The sequence below is a fragment of the Grampus griseus genome (genome assembly GCF_964374135.1).
Source record: "Grampus griseus genome assembly, chromosome: 7".
NCBI lineage: Eukaryota > Metazoa > Chordata > Mammalia > Artiodactyla > Delphinidae > Grampus > Grampus griseus.
Window position 1 is genome coordinate 80,309,548 of NC_139001.1, and position 21,820 is coordinate 80,331,367.

Genomic DNA, 21,820 nt, shown 5'->3' on the forward strand with positions numbered 1-21,820 from the left:
TGATCTATGATCATAGAGAAGAAAGAGAGCTACGTCATCATTAAGCCCACAAATAATTCATCAGCCTCACTGAAGGCCGTAAGTATAAGATCCTTCGCTATTGAACCTGCTCTTACAGTTTTTCACCTTCTTAGCCCCCATCCTTTATCCTTCTATCAAAAGCACTGATAGGGCTTCCCTGGTGGCGCAGTGGTTGAGAGTCCGCCTGCCGATGCAGGGGACACGGGTTCGTGCCCCGGTCCGGGAAGATCGCACATGCCGCGGAGCGGCTGGGCCCGTGAGCCATGGCCGCTGAGCCTGCGTGTCCGGAGCCTGTGCTCCGCAACGGGAGAGGCCACAACAGTGAGAGACCCGCATACTGAAAAAAAAAAAAAAAAAAAAAAAAAAGCACTGATAAAAATAGTAGAGTTGTGAATAGCTAGCCAGATTTAAGTCAAATCCTTGATAAGCAAAGCAGCTAAAGGAGTCATTTTTTTTATTTTGGATGGTTTCAGAGTGTGAAGAAGACTGCTAGCTGGCCACCAAACTGCATCTCCCCCCTTTTACTGGGGAGAACACACCTCAACTTCATTTTATGGCCTCCCTTCTGGTTCAGAGGGGCCACCCGGATGAGCTCTAGCTAACTTCTATTGTAGTGAGCCACTGAATTTCATTGAATTTCTATTTCTTCCCTCAACTTAGTCTAACCTGACATGTAAAAGGAATTATCTCCCTTAGAATCAGGTCTCTCTCAGCAAAGAGGGATGATTTCCCTAATCTAATAAGCAGATGCCCAGGCTGCCAAGTCATGCAGTAGAATTCTTGGAGAGAAAAGGACACTGCTTCTTAATACTGCCAGTCCTCAGAGTCAGAGGTTTTAAGAGATGGGAAGGCATTTGATATGGCGGCTGCTGGCTAATTCTCTTGGTGGATATTTCCCTGATTCTAATTCATCGATCTTCTCCCCACCAGGCTGTTTCTCTCATGGCTTCTATGATGTATACAGCTTCTGCTGAAGGAGACACACCCAGAAAGTCAAGTCCACAATTCTGTGAGTTTTGATAAACAGAGTCATGGAACCACCATCACAACATTCAAGATACAGAGCATTTTCGTCTCTCTAAAAATTTCCCCCATAGTCTTTGTAACCAGCCCCCCGACCCCCAAACCCTCAGCCTCTTGCAGCCATTCATCTGTTTTCTCTAGAATATCATATAAATGGGAACCTAGAGCACATACGTAACCTTTTGGGTGTGGTTTCTTTCATTAAGATAAAGCATGTAAACCTCACTCACTCTGTTGCATGTATCAGCAATCTATACCTTTTTTATTGCTGAATCATATCCCGTTATGTTGGTATATCACAGTTTGCTTATTTATTCCCCAGTAAGGGATGTTTGGGTTGTTTTCAGCTTTGGGCTACTATGAAAAAAGCCACTCTAAACATTCATGTGCAGAATTTTGTGTGAGCAGAGGTTTCATTGCCCTTGGGTAAAAAGGAGTGGGATTGCCAGGCTGTGTGGGAAGTATTTAACTTTATAAGAAACTGTCAAAATATTTTACAAAGTAACTGTTCCATTTTGCACTCCCATCAGAGTTCTAGCTTTTTAAATAATTTATCCATTCTGATAGATAGTGCCATAAATTATTTTTACCGGTTCTAGAACATTGTATACAGGCAGACTTTGAAGATAATGCGGTTTTCGCTCCAGACCACCTCAATAAAGCAAATATTGCAATAAAATGTCTCACGAACTTTTTGGTTTCCCACTACTTACAAAAGTGGCATTTAATTTATACTATAGTCTTTTAAGTGTGCAACAGCATTATGTCTAAAATGAAATGTACATTCCTTAGTTAAAAAAGACTTTATTGCTAAAAAATGTTAATCATCATCTGAGCCTTCAGCAAGTGGCAGTAGTAACATCAAAGATCACTGTCACCACAATAAATATAACAATAATAAAAAAGTTTGAAATATTGCAAGAATTACCAAAATGTCACAAAGACACGAAGTGAGCAAATGCTGTTAGAAAAATGGTGCCAATAGACTTGCTTGGCACAGGGTTGCCACAGATCTTCAATTTGTAAAAAATGCGATATCTGCAAAGCATAACAAAGCAAAGTGAATAAAACGAGGTATGCTTGCAAATGGAATCATTTGTCTGGTTTCTTTTGCGTAGCAGAGTGTATGCAAATTCATCCACGTTATTATATGTACCAGTAGTTAATTCTTTTTTTAGTGCTGAGTAGTATTCCATTATACGGCTAGATCTCTTTTGTTTATGCATTCACCTGTTACGGGGCACTTCGGTTGCTTCCAGTTTGGATCACCTAAGGGGTGGGCAAAACACCTAAGACACCCCTCTGGCGCAACCCCTGGACAAACCCCTGCCCTCACCCCATATAAGGAACAAGCTCATGCCACCCTCACGGAGCGAGCAAGCAGGGGAACATGGTGTTTGTTCTCGCTCCCCACTGCTGCAGCAGGGGTCCCAATAAAATCTTGCCTGAATTTCTTGTCTGGCCTCTGATCAATTTCTATTGATTGGGGAAGGCCAAGAACCCTGGTCATTATCACTACCAGACACAACACTTCCCCATCCCTGGCCATGGTCTAACCCACGGCTCAGCTTGTTTCCCAGCTTTTCTGGGTCACTTTGCACATAGTTTATTTCAGAAAATGACGCAGTGATGAAAGACATGGAGTTCACCTCAGGTTATTCTACGGCTTCTGCACAAAGAGAACGTTCTCCCATCGTGCTCTCCAAAGAGCACAGCTCTAAGGCTTGCAGACCTGATTATAATGGTCTGATTAACCCATCGGGGGCTCACACGGGCTTTAGTCATTGCAAATTTACCTGGGCACTAGTCTTACAGCTAATCCTATCAAAGGCTGTAGGCTGGGGAGTGAGATGAGATTACAAATCCAAACATATTTACACAGATGTCTTGTTTAGCCCTGCACACAGCCAGGAACGCCTTTGCATCTTGTAACAAAATCACAGTTATCACAGGCCAACTTTGTTAGAAACCTAAGACCAGGATATTGAGGGAGAGAGAAAATGGGAGAGAAAGAAAATGGATGGAGAGTAAGTTAAAAAAAAAAAAAAGCTCCTGGGGAAGCAGCTTCCAGCAGCAATCAGCTGAGAACAGCACGTTTGTGTTCAGCCTATGTGGTTATTTTCTGATTAGGCAGGGTTGTCTGTCTAATCAGATTTTCTCCTTCCCTGTTATCCATCTTATTAGGCTCTTTCTACATGTGCAGCTTCGGGTTCCCTAGCAGTCACAAGATGATTCACAGTAACAGCCAACAAAGCCACTTTCGGTGGGATGGTATTTATTAGGTTTGTTCCAAGTCAGGCCTCTCTGACTCCACATAAGTAAGAGGATCAATTTTCTCTCTCTCACATTTAAGTCTCATGAGGACTCTAGTTTTCATACAAACCTAATAATGAAAACAGTTTCTTGATTAATCAGAAAAGCTCCTCTGTAGAACCTGATCTACTAGGATTCCCTCAACATAAATCAAGATTTCTCAAGGCCTACTTAGTGCCAAGCACCAGGTCAGGCAGTGGGTATAGTGATGGGCAGACTACATACAGTCTGCAACTATTAGTGTTCCATAGTCTGGGACACAGAGGAGAAAATGATTTTCTTTCAGCGAAAAGAGCATGGATGGAAGAGAGACAGGGTAATTTTTTGTACTGTCCCTGCTCTGCCTGAGGCAAAGTGACATTAGGAAAAATGTTTTTTTCCTAACAGCCAAGCAGTTATAGTGATCCCTGCCTGCCCAGCACATACAACAGAATACCCTTGTGAAATATTCATGTAAACAGCTTTTGAAGAAAATTAAAATGACAAAAGGTCTTCCTACAATCTTTCTGTACTTTTAAATTAGACAGTTTGAAGCCATAAGAATGCTGGGGACAATCTGCAAAAATAGTATTTTAAAGAAAATGTATGAAAGCCTCAGATAACTACATTACGGGTTGTACACGAAGTAATCTTATTTCAGATTCTATGACGAGCAAAAATGGCTCTTTAGCAGAGAAGGCAAATGCTGCCCTATGGCTAAGAAGAACTGAACTCCCCCATCAAATGTGAGAAGAAAATTCAACTTCTCTTTAAATGCCATCTTCTGATGGCTTCTAGCATGCCTTCAGCTATTTCGCAGTCACACACTGCACAAGGAATTTTGAAGATCACATGTATGTTAAAATGTTTAGAGACCCTTCTGAGACAGATGGTATAAAAATATCTCCTACTTGCTACTAAAGCCAGCTATTACTAAGATAGAATTTCTCATGATTTGAAAAAATATATATTCCTGTTTACTTGTGAGTTTTTGTTTCAGAACCTATGCTTCAGGCACAGAAATTTTCCTTAAGTCCAGCATTTACAATGGTGGAGGCCATGTATGTTTGAAGTCGAATGGGAAAGGGTCAGGTGGAGATGGCCAAATGGGAATCAACCTTCTGGGAATGGCAAGTTACCACCGAAGAGCACATGTGAATCCTGCAAGACAGGGGTCCCCAACCCCCGGGCCACGGACCGGTACCCGTCCGTGGCCCGTTAGGAACCGGGCTGAACAGCAGGAGGTGAGCGGCAGGTGAGAGAGCAAAGCTTCATCTGTGTTTACAGCCGCTCCCCATCGCTCGCATTACTGCCCGAGCTCCGCCTCTTGTCAGCATTATGGTGAGTTCTATAATTCTTTCATGATATATTACAATGTAATAGTAATAGAAATAAAGTGCACAGTAAATATAATGCGCTTGAATCATCCCAAAACCATCCCCCGCCCCCGTCCGTGGAAAAATTGTCTTCCATGAAACCAGTCCCTGGTGCCAAAAAAGGTTGGGGACCGCTGCTGTAAGAGAGGGAAGGGAGGCCTCTGAAGTCAGCTTTCTGTTCCAGGATTTACACAGCACGAGAGTTCAGAGCGCTGTGCAAACTGATGCAAAGTGAGCCCCACCGTCCTGGTACACAGAAACAGAGGGGAGGAGGTGGCGGGATAGGGGATGGGGAGGGGAAGGGGTGAGAGTCAGGGAGCAAGGAGGACCGGGTCCTAGAAACATCCCTGTTAACTGAGTCCTTCTCTCAACACTCCTCTTCTTGCCTACATGGTACTCAAACTGGCCTTCCAACCCCTCCTTTCTTTCCTTTTTTGTTGTTTTAGGAATTATTTTATATTTTTTATTTTTAAAATTGTGGTGAAATATACATAACATCAAATTTAGCATCGTAATCATTTTAAGTGTCCAGTTCAGTGGCGTTGAGTACATTTATATTGTTATGCAACCATCACTACTATTCACTTCTAGAACTCTTTCCATCTTGCAAAACTGAAACTTTGTACCCATTAAACAATAGCTCCCCATTCCTCCTTCAGAATTATAACTTTTTAAAATTGAAGTATAGTTGATTTACAATGTTGTGTTAGCTTCAGGTGTACAGCAAAGTGATTCAGTTTATACATATATATTCTTTTTCACATGCTATTCCCTTATAGAGAATATTGAGTAGAGTTCCCTGTGCTACACCCAGGGAACCTTGTTGGTTTTCTATTTTATATATAGTAGTGTGTATAGGTTAATCCCAAACTTCTAATTTATCCCTCCCCTCACTCCTTTCCCCTTTGGTAACCAGTTTGTTTTCTATGTCTTTGGTCAACCCCTGCTTTCTTAATTCTCATTCTGTCTGATTACTGTCTCAGGCGCTCCACCTGCTCCAGGACCCTCAAACTGTCCACAACACCCACACTGCAGATCCCTCCACCCTCCCTCCGCTACTTCCTGAACCTCCATTCTATTGTCAACAGTCTCCTGTGTGATCAAACTTTTGTCCATATATATCTTCTACTAAAGCATGCCTTTCTCTTTATCCCCCATAAACTGTGGGGATGTCTCTACTTCTCCATTCCTCCCACCTCCAGGCCCGCAGCCGGGCTCAGCAAATTCCTTACACCCACCTCCAGATTATCATCCCACTGCCTTTCTTCAGCTGCCTCATCTGATGGCCCCACCATCTAATTAGGAGATTCCCTCAGCAGTCTCCCCTCCGAGCCCCTAGATTCCCACCATGCTCAGTGAGGTTAGGTTAGGAATTAAAATTGCCAAACTCAGACTACCTGTCAGCTGCTTGAACCCTAGCCCAAGCCCCCAAAGAGTGATCAGCCTGTACTTGAGCACCTGGCATTAGGAAACACTGTAGCAGGAGCCATGCTTTCCATTTTTAAACAACTTCAGCTATGGGACCATTTTTTAATAAACTGAAGTCCGTATTCCTATAATTGATGTTACTGGTTCTCGTTTTGGCTTTTGAAGTTCTACAAAAGAAGTTAAATTGTTTTTCCATATGACAGTTCTTGGACCATTTAGAAACTTTTATCACCTTCTCGCTCTGTCATCTCTACTCCAGGCTAACCAGTCCAGGGCCTTTACATCTTCTGAACATAACACATTTTGGGGTTTCATCTCCCATTTCATTGCCCTCCCCTGAACATTCTTCAGGCTGTGCATGTGGCACACCACACTGTACACATTGATCTAGGTGTGATGTGATTGGAGGAACTACCCTCCCCCCACCTCCAAGACACAGTCTTTCCGTGAATGCAGCCTAAGACCTCAGTAAGCTGTTGTTGTAATGATGGTGATGCTGACAGTGGTGACGGTGGTTGAGGCAGTGGTGGTGATGATGGTGGTGGCAGTGGTTGAGGCAGCAGCGGTGGTGGTGGAGATGGTAGTGACGGTTTCAGGGATCATGTAACACCGTTGACCCATCACAGTCAACTAATTAAAACTAGAAGCTTGTTACCGCTGCTAAGTCACATCTCTACAATCTTTTTCATGTGCTGTTGACTTTTTGGATCAAGATCAGAACTACTGAGCTTTATCTTAGTATATCTGAGCTATCATTTCAACCTAATGAAGATCTTTCTAGATCTTGATTTCAATGTTTGTTTGCCATCCTTCCCAGCTCCAGTTCATCTGCAGATTAATGCATGTGTCTTCTATATCTTTATCCAAATTTCTGGTTAAATATGAATCAAACAGTGTTAAAGTTAGAGACATGAAAAGACACTAAAGAGTGTCCTTCAGGGTAACATTTATCTATGAATCAGCATCCTTTGAATACAATTGTTCAATTCATCAATTTAAATGTACCTCATTTCTCTTCTGTTTTGTCTCCAGGGCTATCCTGAAATTCAGCTGCTCTATATGTATCACATTTCTCACTTGTACCAATTTAATAACCATGACACCCTGGGGGAAAAAAAAAAAGATTCATTTGACATGACCTCTTCAATGATATGTAGTAATCACCAGATTCCTCCTGTGTATAAGCTCTCCCTACCATCCTATTAATAAGTAATCCTAGAATCTTACTTAGAATCATAAAATTTCCATGAAACTGTAGTGAGGAAAATGCCTCATCTTCATTTTGAGAACCAGAATCACACTTGCCCATCTCCAGTCTTTCAACAACTTTCCTCCTCTCCATAATTTCCTCATTGGAGAAACAATCCATTCCTCCTGGGAATCTCAGGATTCATTGAAACCTCATGAAACAAATCTTATGTTAGGGCTGTTTGTATAGACACCTTATTCCCTCCACCCCCAACCCCAAGATACTCACACTTGATTACAAACTCCTTGGCAACAAGGGATGGTGCTTATTTTTCTTGTTGTCCTCTGCGGTGCCTTGCACTGTATATTTGAAGGTTTGAATTGAACTGAATTGCACAAAGGAAGAAAATTAGTTTGCTCTATGCAGTCTCAAGATCATTTTTTGGTCAAATTGGATTCTTTTCATCTATCTTAATATCTAACTTGTGCGTAGTTGAATTAGTCTTGCAGTTAATTTGATGTGGCTTTACGTCTACCGAAGACAGTAAATTCATTTTCCTGATCTGGTGATTTTTAATCACATAGTCACAGCCACTCATACAGAAAAAGAAAACAGCAGATTAAATAGCAAACTAATAGCAGAATGATGAATAGAATTATCCCTAGATACAAAGGCTTTTACAGATAATCTACAGTTTCTGCCAAATCATTCGTTCGGTTTTGATCCATCACCCTTTTGTTAAGTGATAATAATAGTCACAAATTACTGAGCGCTTCCTACGGGTAGAGCAGTTAACTAAGACAGAATAACATGGTGGCTAAGCACGTGGGGCTTGGCTTGTGTCCTGGCTATACCAGTTACTATTTGTGTGACCTTAAGCCAGTTACTTCAACGGTAAAACAAGGTAAAATAAATGTTAGTTATACCATCATTATTTCAATGTATTATCTCATTTAATCCTCACAACAACCCTGTGAGCCACTATTATTTTCTCCTGCTTTACAAATTTGCAAGGTACTAGGTACTGGGTGCTGTAGGATTCATAGAAATGGTCATGTCAGAATCAGACATGGTTTTGACCCCAAGGACTTCACAATCAAGTAAACAGGACTGAATTTTAAATAATTAACTATAATCAAAAAGCAGAATCAAATATTTGCCATAGCAACATGAATGCAAAATCCATGAGAGCACAGAGGGTTTAACAGCTCACTTTATGTAAAAGGGATTCTGCCCTTGGTTGTCTTTCCAGCCCCCTTAACCTCTCTCACCCTTCCAAACTTCTGCCACACTGGTTTTCTGTCAGTTCCTTGAAATAAAGCATGCTCTTTCCTATGGCAGGACCTCTGAATATACTCTTCCTTTTACCTGGATGCTCTTCCCCATTCCTCACCTGACTCTCCTCAAAGGACTATCTCATTTGCATCCTTTGAATTTCACCTTAAATGTCCACGTCCACTTAAGACGTTCTTTCCCCTCATTCATATTCTCTTTCTCAGCCCCTCACTGGATTCCTTCATATACTTATATACTTATACTTCATATACCTATCAGATACTTTATTTCTGTACCTGTTTTTATCAGTCTCTGCCTCTGATAAAGACAAGCCCCCTTGGGAATCATCTTTTCTTCTACACCATTGCGTCCCCAGTGCCTAATACAAAGTAAATACTCTTTAAATATTTGCTGAGTGAACTGATGACTATAATGCTTGATGACCTGGGTAGGATTTTCAAAAGCTAAATTACATTCCTCCTCACTCCCCGAAAGAAAACTTAAAGCTGTGCAGAAAGAGTTGGATTTCATTAGATAGGCAATCGAGTCTGATCATAATAGACTCAATCTTCCAACATCAAGATTAATTGGATATATCTGTATTACTTTCTTGTTAACTTAGTGGTCACATTTGCTTGTGTCTACAAAGTTGGTTTTGTTTTTTCCATTCTTTCAGTCGCTATTTTGCAGGTATCCTATCCCAGAGTTTTTAGGATGTTTAGTAAATTCCCACATGCAGATGACAGCATCATCTTCGAAGAATCAGGGAACGGCCTCCATGTGGGTTTAGTGGGCTATGGAGCGGGCTTTGATGGTGGGGCTGGGAACCCTCTTCTGACAGTTACATGCCCCCTCCACCCCTTCAACAGTTCAGTGCCATCCAGGAGGAGAGAGAAAGGCAGACAGAAAGAGGCTGAAAGCTCCCAGCTTGTTTCTGCCAGGACACATCAGTTCCAGGTCATGTTTCTGCAGCGCACGTGTCATGGAACGAGCACAAGCTGTCAGCATGGAGAACAGAGAAGCTCCTTTGACAGATCCCACGTCTACATTCCAAACCCATTACAGCAGGAGAACTTGTTCCCCTCGAATGAGCTGCCCCCGCCCTCAGCTGGGTCCCCCAGCTGCAGAAATGCATCCGTGGCTGGAGAAACCCTCCGTCTTGAGCCCTGGAACAGCCGCGTCTCTGCTCGTCATATATATTTATAGGACAGAGCTGCTATATTCATAGCTGGGGGTAGGGGTGAGGAAGGACAAACAGGCAGAAACACAGCCTGTCTCCCCAGAAGGGGCCGCCTGTCACTTCACATTCTCACCATGTGTGTTCAGTTCAAATCTAGAAGCATAAAAAATGAGCTTCAGAACTAACTTCCTTTTAGTGTAAACCTCAAACTTCTGAAAGTAGCTTTCAAGAAATGAGTGAACAAACACTTTAATGAAAATTACAAACTCTGCCTAATGAATCATTACCTTTGCATTCTAGTTTCCAGATATGAGAGGGCTGGGGAGGAAGGCAAAAATATATTCATTGGCTGGGGCGACGCGTTTTAAAATAAAGGGAGAGAGGAAGTTCCCTTTGACAACAGAATGTGGTCTGAAGACCCTTCCAATGCAATTCTCTCCCAACTTTCCAGTAAAATCTCAGAAAACCCAGAAATAGATGTAAATTTTTTACACTGGCCAGAGCTAGTACTGATAGTCAAGCTATTGCCAAAATCTAGGAGGAATTTCCATGAACTACGAGGATGGTGGAATTGGATTGAGAAACACGTTTTGTGGTCTTCTAATTCTTCACCTCTAGAAAGAGAGCAAACCTGGCAACCCTTCTACCGCCCTCCCTGTTGTCCCTGGCCCAGTAGGTAAAGGCTGAGCCAGTCAGAGATACGGGGAACTGTCTCCATACCACAAAGGTGGTGGGAGGGAGAAAGGGCTCGTATTGAATGATGGTGATGTTGGCAGGGTATGAATGGTTAAGGGCAATAAGAGCATTGCCTGCTGGGAGTGGTAGGGTTTCATGTATTCCGGATGTTCAGGGTGACAGAACACCTTGCCACAGTCCAGCTGAGCCACACTGGATGGAAATGTGTGGGGTATGAGGAACTGGTCTTGGAGCTATGCATAGAATCCTTCCATCCTTCAAGGGCAAAATCATTCATTCACTCAGCCAACGTTTACTGAGTAGATACTATATGCCAGACTGTTCTCAGCACTGGGTAAACAACTGGCCCTCAAGGAGCTCACCTGCAAAGTGGGAAATAAAATAAATAATAAACAAATGTTGCTACTCGACATCAAGTGCTATGAAGAAAATTAAATCTGAATTAGAAAGTGGAGGTGGGGTCTAAAAAGGCCTGAGGAGGTGACATCCTCCTGAGGAAAGAGTTGAAAATGAGGTAGGAAGCCAATGTGAAGGTTAGGGGAAAGCTTTCGTGAGATGAACAAAATTAAAAATGCACTTTCCTTTTTACTATGCAGATTCTCATTGCATTTTAAGTCAGAGGAGAAATGAGGACAAGTTTCATAGTAGGAAGAGCATTTGTTAAGATGGGTGGCATTACAGCACCACCACTGAATGCTGGGGGGATAAACTTCAGTTGAGCTGGGGAATGTATTGATGATATAAGACAGGAATGGATAAGCTGTTGTGGCCAGCCTGATTGGACTTCTGCCCACCTTCATAAAGTTTCAGTTGGAACACAGTGACAAATATCATTAGACCCATAAAGCCTAAAATACCTACTATTTGGCCCTTTGCAGGAAAAGTGTGCTGACCCTTGCTATAACAGATAAGGAGAAAACTGGAGGAAAAATGGACCGGAAGACATGACAAGGGCTGGAATCTTGGTTCCAAGTGGAGGCACCAGCAGGGGTATCTTCCCTGTGTGACTAGAGTAAAGGCAGGTAGAATATACAAACAGTGGGACGTTAGTAAAACTGGAGATGGTTTACCAAGTTGTCCTCTTCTAATTATTTCTATTTTTTTCCGTGAAAAAACAAGTGAAGTCATCCAGATTGAGTGTGAAGAGGAGAGAGTGTTGGATCTGCAGATATGAGAAAGGAATTCGAGAAAACCAGAGGGAAGGGGGGTGAGGAGGAACGTATCCAATCATTTAACAGAGTATATCTGCAAAGATCTTCCCTCACTTGAGAATCTGCAAATTAAACAGAATTTGCAAGTTAAATTAAATTAACATGGGACTTTAAACAATCACTGAGTATCAAGAGAAAGTATCCTCACCAAGACTTTAAGAAGAAAATAACTAGAGACTGATAATTTATTATAAGAGATATTAATGTCTAGCAAAATTTAAAACATATGTTTTCAATGACCCGGCACCTGCATTTCCAGGTAATACCTTAGTGAAATGTGTAAACATGAATAAATAGATAAATAAACCTCATACAAAGGCTTTTACTGCAATCCTCCTAGTAAGAGCAAAAAATCAAAGCCAACCTATATGCTTGTAGCAGTGTTATGACCAAATTAATTTTGGTATATTTACATGATGGACTTCATTTGTATAGAAGTAATCTTGAAAACATAATGTTGAGAAACATTCAAGTTGCAAAAGATTATTTATAGTCCAGTAAATCATTTACATAAAACTTACATACACATAAAACAATCTATGTATGTCGTTTATTAATCTATATTTAGAAAACATATAAAAACAAGGAGTAGGATCACAAAATTCATGATAGCAGTTAACTCTGAAGAGAGAAATAAAGAGAAATGTGACCAGGGAAAGGTTTATAGGAGACTTCAACTTTATTGATAATAGTTTATTTCTTAAAAGATCAGATAAAATGTGACATAATATTTGTTAATTCTGGGTGGTAGCTGAATGGGTATCTTCTTATCTTTTCCAAAAGAACTTTTTGGTTAAATTATTTTTTCAAGATAAAAATAAATTATGAAAGTTTACAAGTGTTTTTTACAAACCACTAAAACTAGAGCTGAGATGGGTTTTTTAGAGACTATGACAGGGACTCATTCACCAATATAAAAAGTTCAGCACAGGGACTTCCCTGGTGGTCCAGTGGTTAGGACTTTGCGCTTCCGCTGCTGGGGGCCGGGGTTCATCCCTGGTCAGGGAACTAAGATCCCTCAAGCAGCGCAAAAGCTCAGCACAGACCTGTGGTGGGCGGAGACCATGCTGCGGCGAGCGAACTAAAGGAGCGTCACCATTTTTTAAAAACTTTTATTTTTTATTTTTTTAACATCTTTATTGGAGTATAATTGCTTTCCAATGGTGTGTTAGTTTCTGCTTTATAACAAAGTGAATCAGTTATACATATACATATGTTACCATATCTCTTCCCTCTTGGGTCTCCCTCCCTCCCACCCCTCTAGGTGGTCACAAAGCACCGAGCTGACCTCCCTGTGCCATGCGGCTGCTTCCCACTAGCTATCTATTTTACGTTTGGTAGTGTATATATGTCCATGCCACTCTCTGACTGCGTCCCAGCTTACCCTTCCCCCTCCCTGTGTCCTCAAGTCCATTCTGTATGTTTGCGTCTTTATTCCTGTCCTGCCTCTAGGTTCTTCAGAAACTTTTTTTTTTTTTTTTTTTTTTTTTTTTAGATTCCAAATATATGTGTTAGCATACAGTATTTGTTTTTCTCTTTCTGACTTACTTCACTCTGCATGACAGTCTCTAGGTCCATCCACCTCACTACAAATAACTCAATTTTGTTTCTTTTTATGGCTGGGTAGTATTCCATTGTATATATGTGCCATATCTTCTTTATCCATTTCATCTGTCGATGGACACTTAGGTCGTTTCCATGTCCTGGCTATTGTAAATAGAGCTGCAATGAACATTTTGGTACATGACTCTTTTTGAATTACGGTTTTCTCAGGGTATATGCCCAGGAGTGGGATTGCTGGGTCGTATGGTAGTTCTATTTTTAGTTTTTTAAGGACCCTCCATACTGTTCTCCATAGTGGCTGTATCAATTTACATTCCTAACAGTGCAAGAGGGTTCCCTTTTCTCCAGACCCTCTCCAGCATTTGTTGTTTGTAGATTTTTTGATGATGGCCATTCTGACTGGTGTGAGGTGATACTTCATTGTAGTTTTGATTTGCATTTCTCTAATGATTAGTGATGTTGAGCATCCTTTCATGTGTTTGTTGGCCATCTGTATGTCTCCTTTGGAGAAATGTCTATTTAGGTCTTCCCATTTTTGGATTGGGTTGTTTTCTTTTTTGATATTGAGCTGCATGAGCTGCTTGTATATTTTGGAGATTAATCCTTTGTCAGTTGCTTCGTTTGCAAATATTTTCTCCCATTCTGAGGGTTGTCTTTTCGTCTTGTTTATGATTTCCTTTGCTGTGCAAAAGCTTTCAAGTTTCATTAGGTCCCATTTGTTTATTTTTGTTTTTATTTCCATTTCTCTAGGAGGTGGATCAAAAAGGATCTTGCTGTGATTTATGTCATAGAGTGTTCTGCCTGTGTTTTCCTCTAAGAGTTTTATAGTGTCTGGCCTTACATTTAGGTCTTTAAGCCATTTTGAGTTCATTTTTGTGTATGGTGTTAGGGAGTGTTCTAGCAGAGGGAGGAATGCTTCACCATTTCACTCCGCCTGCTGCCGGAGCCCCAGAACGAATTTCCGCTTTCCCCTCCCCCGCCCATTACCTGGCTGTCTCCACCTCATCCCTCATTTCTCAGTTTACAGATCCTGCTCTCAAGAACGCTTTTCCTATCTTGCACAAGTGAGTTATACTCCCCTCCTTTGCACTTGACAAGCTGTCTGTGTGTTCCCACCTTGCCGTGGTTAGCACTCTAGGATAACTTCCCATTTACTTGTTTGTCTCCCCTCTGACATCGCTGGCTCTTTAGGGAGGGGCTGTGTGGAAAGCTGTGGCTGGCACGGTTCCCAGCCCTGAGTACATACTTCCTACATTTTTGCTGAATTTTGTAGATTCTGGGTCCAGACAGGGTACTGTAGTGGGCTCTCTGCTGGCAGAGGGCAGGACGAGGGTACTGACGCCTGAAGATGCCAGCAGGAAATATTCAAGGCAAACCATCTACTGAACATCTTTTGCCTGGAGCTGGATTTGCATTTCAGAATCATTAATGTCTGAAGCTGATCTTCATGGAAAAGAAAAAGTAGACTCAATTTTTAAAAAGCAGCTGATTGTCAGGCTTGCCTTTCCTCTTTGTTTTATCTAAACACACAAGTAGGGAAAGTTGGCTCAGAAATCATTCAAAATTGGATTTTTCTTTTATAGTTTCCACTCAAAATCCCCCATGTAACATTTTCCCACATAAAAAAGCCAAGCCTCAGTACTACAGAAAACATCCTATAGACATTTTCCTATTTTTGCCATCTTGTCCAAATTTGGAAAACGTAGGAACCACATCAGACCCATTCACTATAAGTAATGGGGAAAATATGGCTGAGGAAAACCACACGCCCACACTCCTGGCAAGACTGACCTTAACCCATTTCTAGTTTTAAAATTGCAACTTAATATTGATGCCCTTGGCTTGAGAGCTACTGGTCAGAACATGTCAAAAGGCATGAACTCCAGTCTGATTTTTGAGGAACACAGTGTTTCCGGGACCCAGACAAACAGCTGAGTCTGAGACCGTGTAGTGGGTTTTGCAGTCCTTCCTGAGTGCTTACCGTCCCTGCCCACACTCGGTCGGCCCCCGTCCCGTGGCTCAGAGCCCCGGTGGGGAGTGCACTGCCTCCCCTGTGGGCAGCAGTTTGGCCAGGAGACGTGCTTTGGCCAATGAAATGTGAGTGGAGGTAAAAAGGTGCCAGTCCCAGAAGAAAGGTCTAAGAGGCACTGGTCTTTCCTCCAGCCGGCTCGCTCACCTTTCCTGCTACCAAGGGAACAGCATGTTGCAGAAACAAGCTGACCTTTTAGCCTGAATTCCAGAATAAAGAAGATCCATGGAGCCCACTTGCAGCTGATGTATAATGTGAGCAAGGAGAGAAACAAAATGAAACAAAACCCCTATGTTTTTGAAGCCACTAAGATTTTAGGGTTGTTTGTTACCATGTCATAACCTACTAAAAGATGACCAATGGTGAATTTAAAAATTAGAATAAATTAAAGTTATGTCCCTACACAACAGCAGGCACCATTCAGCCTCCTCTCTGCTACCCACAGCAAGTGCGCTGTAGAAGGTGAGAGGGAACTTCGCTATAGGTTGGCCTCTTTTCTTCTGCAACGCTAGTTGTAGCAAATATTCTCTTTCTGGTACACAAGTTGACAAGAAGCCTCTTGGTTTGGGTTTTTTTTTTTTAATTCATCTCAAAGATTCAGAATTTTCTGAGTCCAGAACCAGCTCCGGTGTCCCTCCTAATTTCCTAGGCAGATCTTTAACACATTTCTAGGCTGGTTGCAAATCACCACTGCTTGAACCACTGCTTGAACTGAGCAGATTATTTCTGTCTTATCAGTGGCTGGAGAAACTAGAATTTCCCAAATTAGAGTAATATTTTTTCCTATTGATTTTGCCGTTAGGGACCTGCAATGGTCTCTCCAGGAAAATAGAAAGCCTTTCATTAAATATTCCTTGAATGTGGGTATAGCCTAGAGCCTGCCTGTGGCCATCTTATTGTATAGGAGCAAGACAAGAGTTTCATAGTTACACAGAGAGAGAGGAAACAAGCCGAACTTCACGGAAACATGGTGCTTGGCAGGGGTGATTTTTCTGAAGGAAACAGAAACTGACTAGGAATGATAATACAAGTGCTCTATAAACATTGGAAACGTGAAATGAGCAGTATCCATTTAATCTTAGTAGAATCAGTACATCCTTTTATTCAGCACACATAGGAACATTCTGTGTATCAAAATAACCTTCTCAATACCAAACATGTATATGCTGCTGAGAATTCAACACGCCATCCTTACTTCCTATTATCATAGGTGCACATCTTAAACAAAAAACAGAAATACATGACTTCAGTGGTTGCTTTTCATTTTTAGAACATTAGTTAATACTATTGGAATACTAGTAACAAGCAGTATCTTAGAAATTAAGGTAGGATGTGCTCTTTTGCAGTAAATCATATGCCTTTGGTATAAACTCTTTTTGGTTTCCGCCGCCTGAGTCCTTGGCCTCCTTTTTTGCCCTTTCTTCTTTCCTTCTCTCCTGTCCCCCACCCTTTGCTCTAACAGCTGCACTCTTTTTTGCCTGGTGTCCATTTCCCACCTCCACCATCCACCTGATCACCTTAACCCTGAAAGGGGCTGGGTTGCAGCAGGAAGGGGCACTGAGCTTAGAGGCAAGGGGGTGAGGGGTGAGTCCTAGTGCTGCCACCAACATGCTGTGTGACTTGGGGTAAGTCACATAACTTCTCTGTGTATCCATGACCTCATCCATAAAATGAACTGAGGAAGTGATTCAACATGGAGGGAGCAGTCGAAGTGCTGAAACGATGCTGAGAAGTTAAGGGATGAGAGGACTGAGACGTGACACTGGGCTGAATGGCTTGTCCTTCATTAGTGGACTCAGTGGATTCACTGTGGGCTCAGAAGACATATGGGGGTGCAGTGAGGAGTGAGTGGGTGGTGAGGAAATGAGGGCAACGAACATCGCCATCTTTCAAGATGTTTGGCTTGTGGGGCATAGTAAAAAGAACGGGGGTAGCTGGGGGTAGAAGTAGGGTTCAAATCGATTCTGCTTTGTTTTGCTTTTATGATATTGAATGGGAATGGGAGAGATACAGGACAGTGGAAGAAGCAGAAGATGGGGGCTGGGGAGTGGTCTATACAGTGAGGTCCTTGAGGATCCTGTGCACAGAAGGCAGGATTAACCCTGTCCACGTCACATGGGAGGGACAGAGAGCATCAATGTGGATGGAATGAGGTGCATGGTTTGGTGGCAGTAAGTTGAGGTGTTCTCTATTGCTTATTTTTCTTTTCCTTGTAAAGGAGGAGGAGCGCCACCCATGGAGGATGAGCAGAAAGTTGGAGGTTTGAGGAGCGTAAATACTTTGTAAAGTTCTCCAACCCAGAGTGCCTGCAAGTTCCAAGTTCCAAGACACAGATAAAGCACAGTGTTGGAGGAAGCTGAGGGCTGAGGGCGGCTCTACAGGCTGGTCCAGGTAAGGCAAGGACTTCTAGTCAAGATCTTCGCCCTAGATGGAAATAAACATCTCTAGACCTCCTGCCCTACTTCTTAGATCTGTGGCTCAATAACTCAGTTTAAATGAATTACTTCTTCCTTCTGAGCTAGGTTGGCATCACTGGACAGGATCAGCTAGTGGAAGATAACCTTCCAACTTTTATGCATGAACTTGGCCAAGATCAGGCTTTTTTGGAGGCATAACATCCACAGGGAATACTATATAGGCAAGGTCCTGGTGTATCAGTTTGATCTGGTAAATTAATATCTGTCTCTTCTGTGTCCTGTGTACCAGATACTTGGAAAGGAGCTGAGAATAAAAAGGAGATATTACCCATTTTCATGGAGTTTACAGTATAGTGGAGAATCATAATAATAGCTAATTAAATAATTATAAGTGAGTAAAGTGTCATAAGGGAGAAGTTTAGTTCTCTAGCAGTCAGTAGAAAGAGGGCTCCACTTTACATTAGAGGTGAGAGGAGACTCCCCAGGGATGCATTTAATCTAAAACATGAAACATGAGCAGGTGTTTGGTGAGTGAAAAGAGTTAACTGGTAGGGAGGGGTGAACATCAAATGACATTGAATTTTAAGAAACGTATGAGGTCCATCTTGGGAGAAGTTGGTAATTAGCTGTAAATGACTATAACCTGAAATGGACCAGTCACGACTTCTTTTTCTGGACTGGTCTTCACTAACACTGCTTCTGTCATTATTATTGGTCATCCCTGATGGATGTTTAGCCATTCATGTCTGTTAGCTAATGGCCGGCCCATTAGAGTCATCTGGAGCAGAAGGACCCCAGCCCAACTATTAAACATTAGAATCGCTCCACATGAAGCTTATTTTCAGAAAGCTTCCGGGTGATTCTAACGTGTAGTTGGCATTGAGACCCACCGCTCTGGGGCTCTGGGAGATGTGGGTGCACTGGGATTGGGCTTCGGAATATCAAGCCTCAAGTCTCAGAATTAGGGCAGGAGCATTTGCTTCCCTCAACTCCACTCTCTTCCTTCAAGTACTACCAGGGATTCCTGCTTCCACCAGGTCTGAGAGATTTAATTCTTGCGTACATTTGAACAGGCTCTTGCTCTTTTCCTTTCGTGAAATGTGCATGAATCTCAGTAATTTGGGCCTTACGTCCTTGCCTAGCTCGTTTACAGGAACTCCAACTGCCCATCTACCCTTACCTGCCCTGCCGAGGTCTCTGTGGCTGTTCTGGTTGGTGGGGAGGTGGGCAGTGTGTCCTCAGCTGCTCTCTCACTGATGCCTCCCCACCACTCACAACATTGGAAAAGTTTTGTCATCTGCAGCGATCTGCAATCTTTCATGCAACCTGCTCTCTTGAGCCTTCCAGACTTTGCTCTGTTCTTTCCACTTTATCATTCCCTTTGGGTTAGTACCAAGAATAAAGTGCCCCAAGTACCAGGCTGAAAATATGAAAGCGGAAGTGTCCACGCTCATGCTCTAAAGAAGCATTTCCCAGCTAAGTCAAATGTTCACCTCTGTGTACCAAAGGGTGAGTCCATCTTCTGAGAATTTGAGGCAATATTTGTCTACCCTATTTGTTCAGTGGCTAGGACCTCTGAACAGGGGACCTAGGGACCCTAGCGCAAATCAGATTCCTAGGAGTCCTCCAGGATGGTTTGGAGCTCCTGAGGTGGGTACACAGAGAGGACCTCACTGTCCCCTTCCTAGAAAATGAAGGTAGTGGTGGGCGAGTAGTTGGACTAGATGCTCATGTTGGCTGATCTCAATATGTTCAACCCTAGCCTGGCCTAAACACACCAGCTATGCTTTTCTCCCAGACTTTTAATACTCCCAATAGACCTTTCAGTTCTTTAGACTACCCAACTTTGACAGACAGCTCTTGGGAGGTCTGATTGCACATTTCATGTTGATCTTGGCTGTCTTGCATGGAGGAGGGTGTGTCTCTACACAGTACACTTGGTATTTAGGTCACTGGCAAAGCACACACAGGGTCATTAGTTAATTAAATACGATATTAATGTCAGGGATGGGCCCAATCCTTTGAGCTTTTAGAAAGACTTTAGAAGTAGAGATATGCCCACTTCTGACCTGTGCCCGGGCCAAGCCAGGCTGCAGGAGTCACGAGTGAGCCAAATGTGTTCTCTCTGCACCTTTTCACCCAGACACCTCAATGCCAAGCACCTCAAGCGTGACCCCTGTCCTCAAACAACTCATCTTCACATGCCACCATGTGATGTGGCCCCTTATTGCTCACCCAGTCCTGTGGTATTGCTGGGAGAGGCTGGGGTTGAGGCAAAGCCAAGCCTGTGGACAGCCAGGAAGCTGGCCCAGTAGCCATGGCCTCATGAACACCAGGGACAAGGCAGACGGGATGTGGGAAAGGCTGAGGCTCTGGGTGCAGACTCCCTGTGCCCCCAACAGTCATGCTCCTCTGTAGAGAAAATAGGGGTCAGACAGTAAGTCGATTTTGAATTCTTCTCAAAGATGAATGGATGTGTTGAGAGTATGACTTATTTTTAGCCCTTCCTTTTGCATCATGGCTATTTCTGATGATATTTTTTTGTTTTGCCTATCCTCAACAGAGCTGCTTTTCACACACACTTCCCCACTTTGACAAAATGATCCTGTCACCTCCACAGGAGGACTTCAGTGGAGGCCTGAATTCCAGGTCTGAATGTGGCTTTTGAGGCTGAGTTTTGACACTGGATGTGCCGTAAACCCTGAGAAAACCATTTCTGAATAACTGATTTTTCTCTAATTTAGGCAAATAATCCTGCTTTTTAAGGCCATGATTCTGAAAATGATTATTTCCACTGAATATTTTTCTTCTCAAGTTAGAATGAACAATCTATGTCTCCATCAGGCTAGCTTGCTTTTTTCGGCTAAAGTTTGCCCTCTCCAAGTTTACGCTCTGCCCTTGCCTAGGCTGGTGATTCTTGTGGTACTGCCCATCCCACAGTTGAGTGAAGGAAGAGGAGACCCCTAAAAACTGTTTTCCATTACCCATGTCTTAATTACTTTGAACATCAAAGAAGGGACATTTCGCGAGTTTTATCTTTTCTTTAATGCAAGCAATGTGGCTTTCTCAGAGACAAATAGCTTGGGTTCTTTTTCCCTTCTGTATAAAATAAAGGGTGTGGACTAGATGTTTTCTAAGTTCCTAGTCTCCTCTAACTTTGTGACCTGAGAAATGGCTTTTCAGTAAAAGTGCCAGAGAAGGGTAGGGCTATCACGCACGTCATCCTGGTGACAAGTGTGTGTGGAACAACGAGTCCTGGATCAGGAATCAAAGTCCTTGTGGTATAAACTACCAGTGGGATCTCCCTTAAGCACTCCAGAGCTTTAGCTGTGAAAGTTGTAAGTGGGGTCATGTTGACCAACTGAAGCAACTATATGTTGAAAGTGCTTTGACAATAAACTAATGTATAAGAATCAAGGGTTGCTATTAAGAGAATAGCAAAGAGGCTCCCTCAGAAATCATTTCTCAGCTTCTGGATTTTAGGTTTCTAGTCAGCTTATAATACAGCTACATAGAGATTCTGCCAACCCCACCCAACATGCCCCACCCAATTTAAACAACTGCAGTGGATTAAAATTTGCCAAAGGAAAGAGCAAGACAATAGTAATTTGCTAATGGGAAAAGCCATGATTCTAACGCGAGCTACAGAGAGTAACTGCTGAAAATGAAGGCTTAATTTGAAAGACACTTTGGAAATCCACGCTGGTTTTGTAACGCCAAACTATAGGTTAGAAATGTATATGTTCAAAAAATTCAGAGACCTGTTTTCCAGCAGATTCCAGTGGAGAACATGCCAGGCCAAAGTCATGCTGCCTAATATTCATGCTTTAGCCCTGCTCCCAAGCTGCTATTCAAGCTTAGAAAATTGGCTGAATCTTTTAAGGTCAAGTTCTCCCAGTTACAATGTGGATTGATAACAGAGGCTCAGAGTTTTCACATATTTCATTCCTAGTATGTAAGTTAAAGGTAATTTAATTAAAAACATTTGTGGGGAGTCAAGATGGTGGTGTGGGAAGCCGTGGACTTAGCGTCTCCCCAAAACTAGGGCGCCTGCTGGCCACTGATGGCAGTCTCTGACACCCAAGGAGACGGGAGGAAACCAAAAGTGAACCGGTAGGAT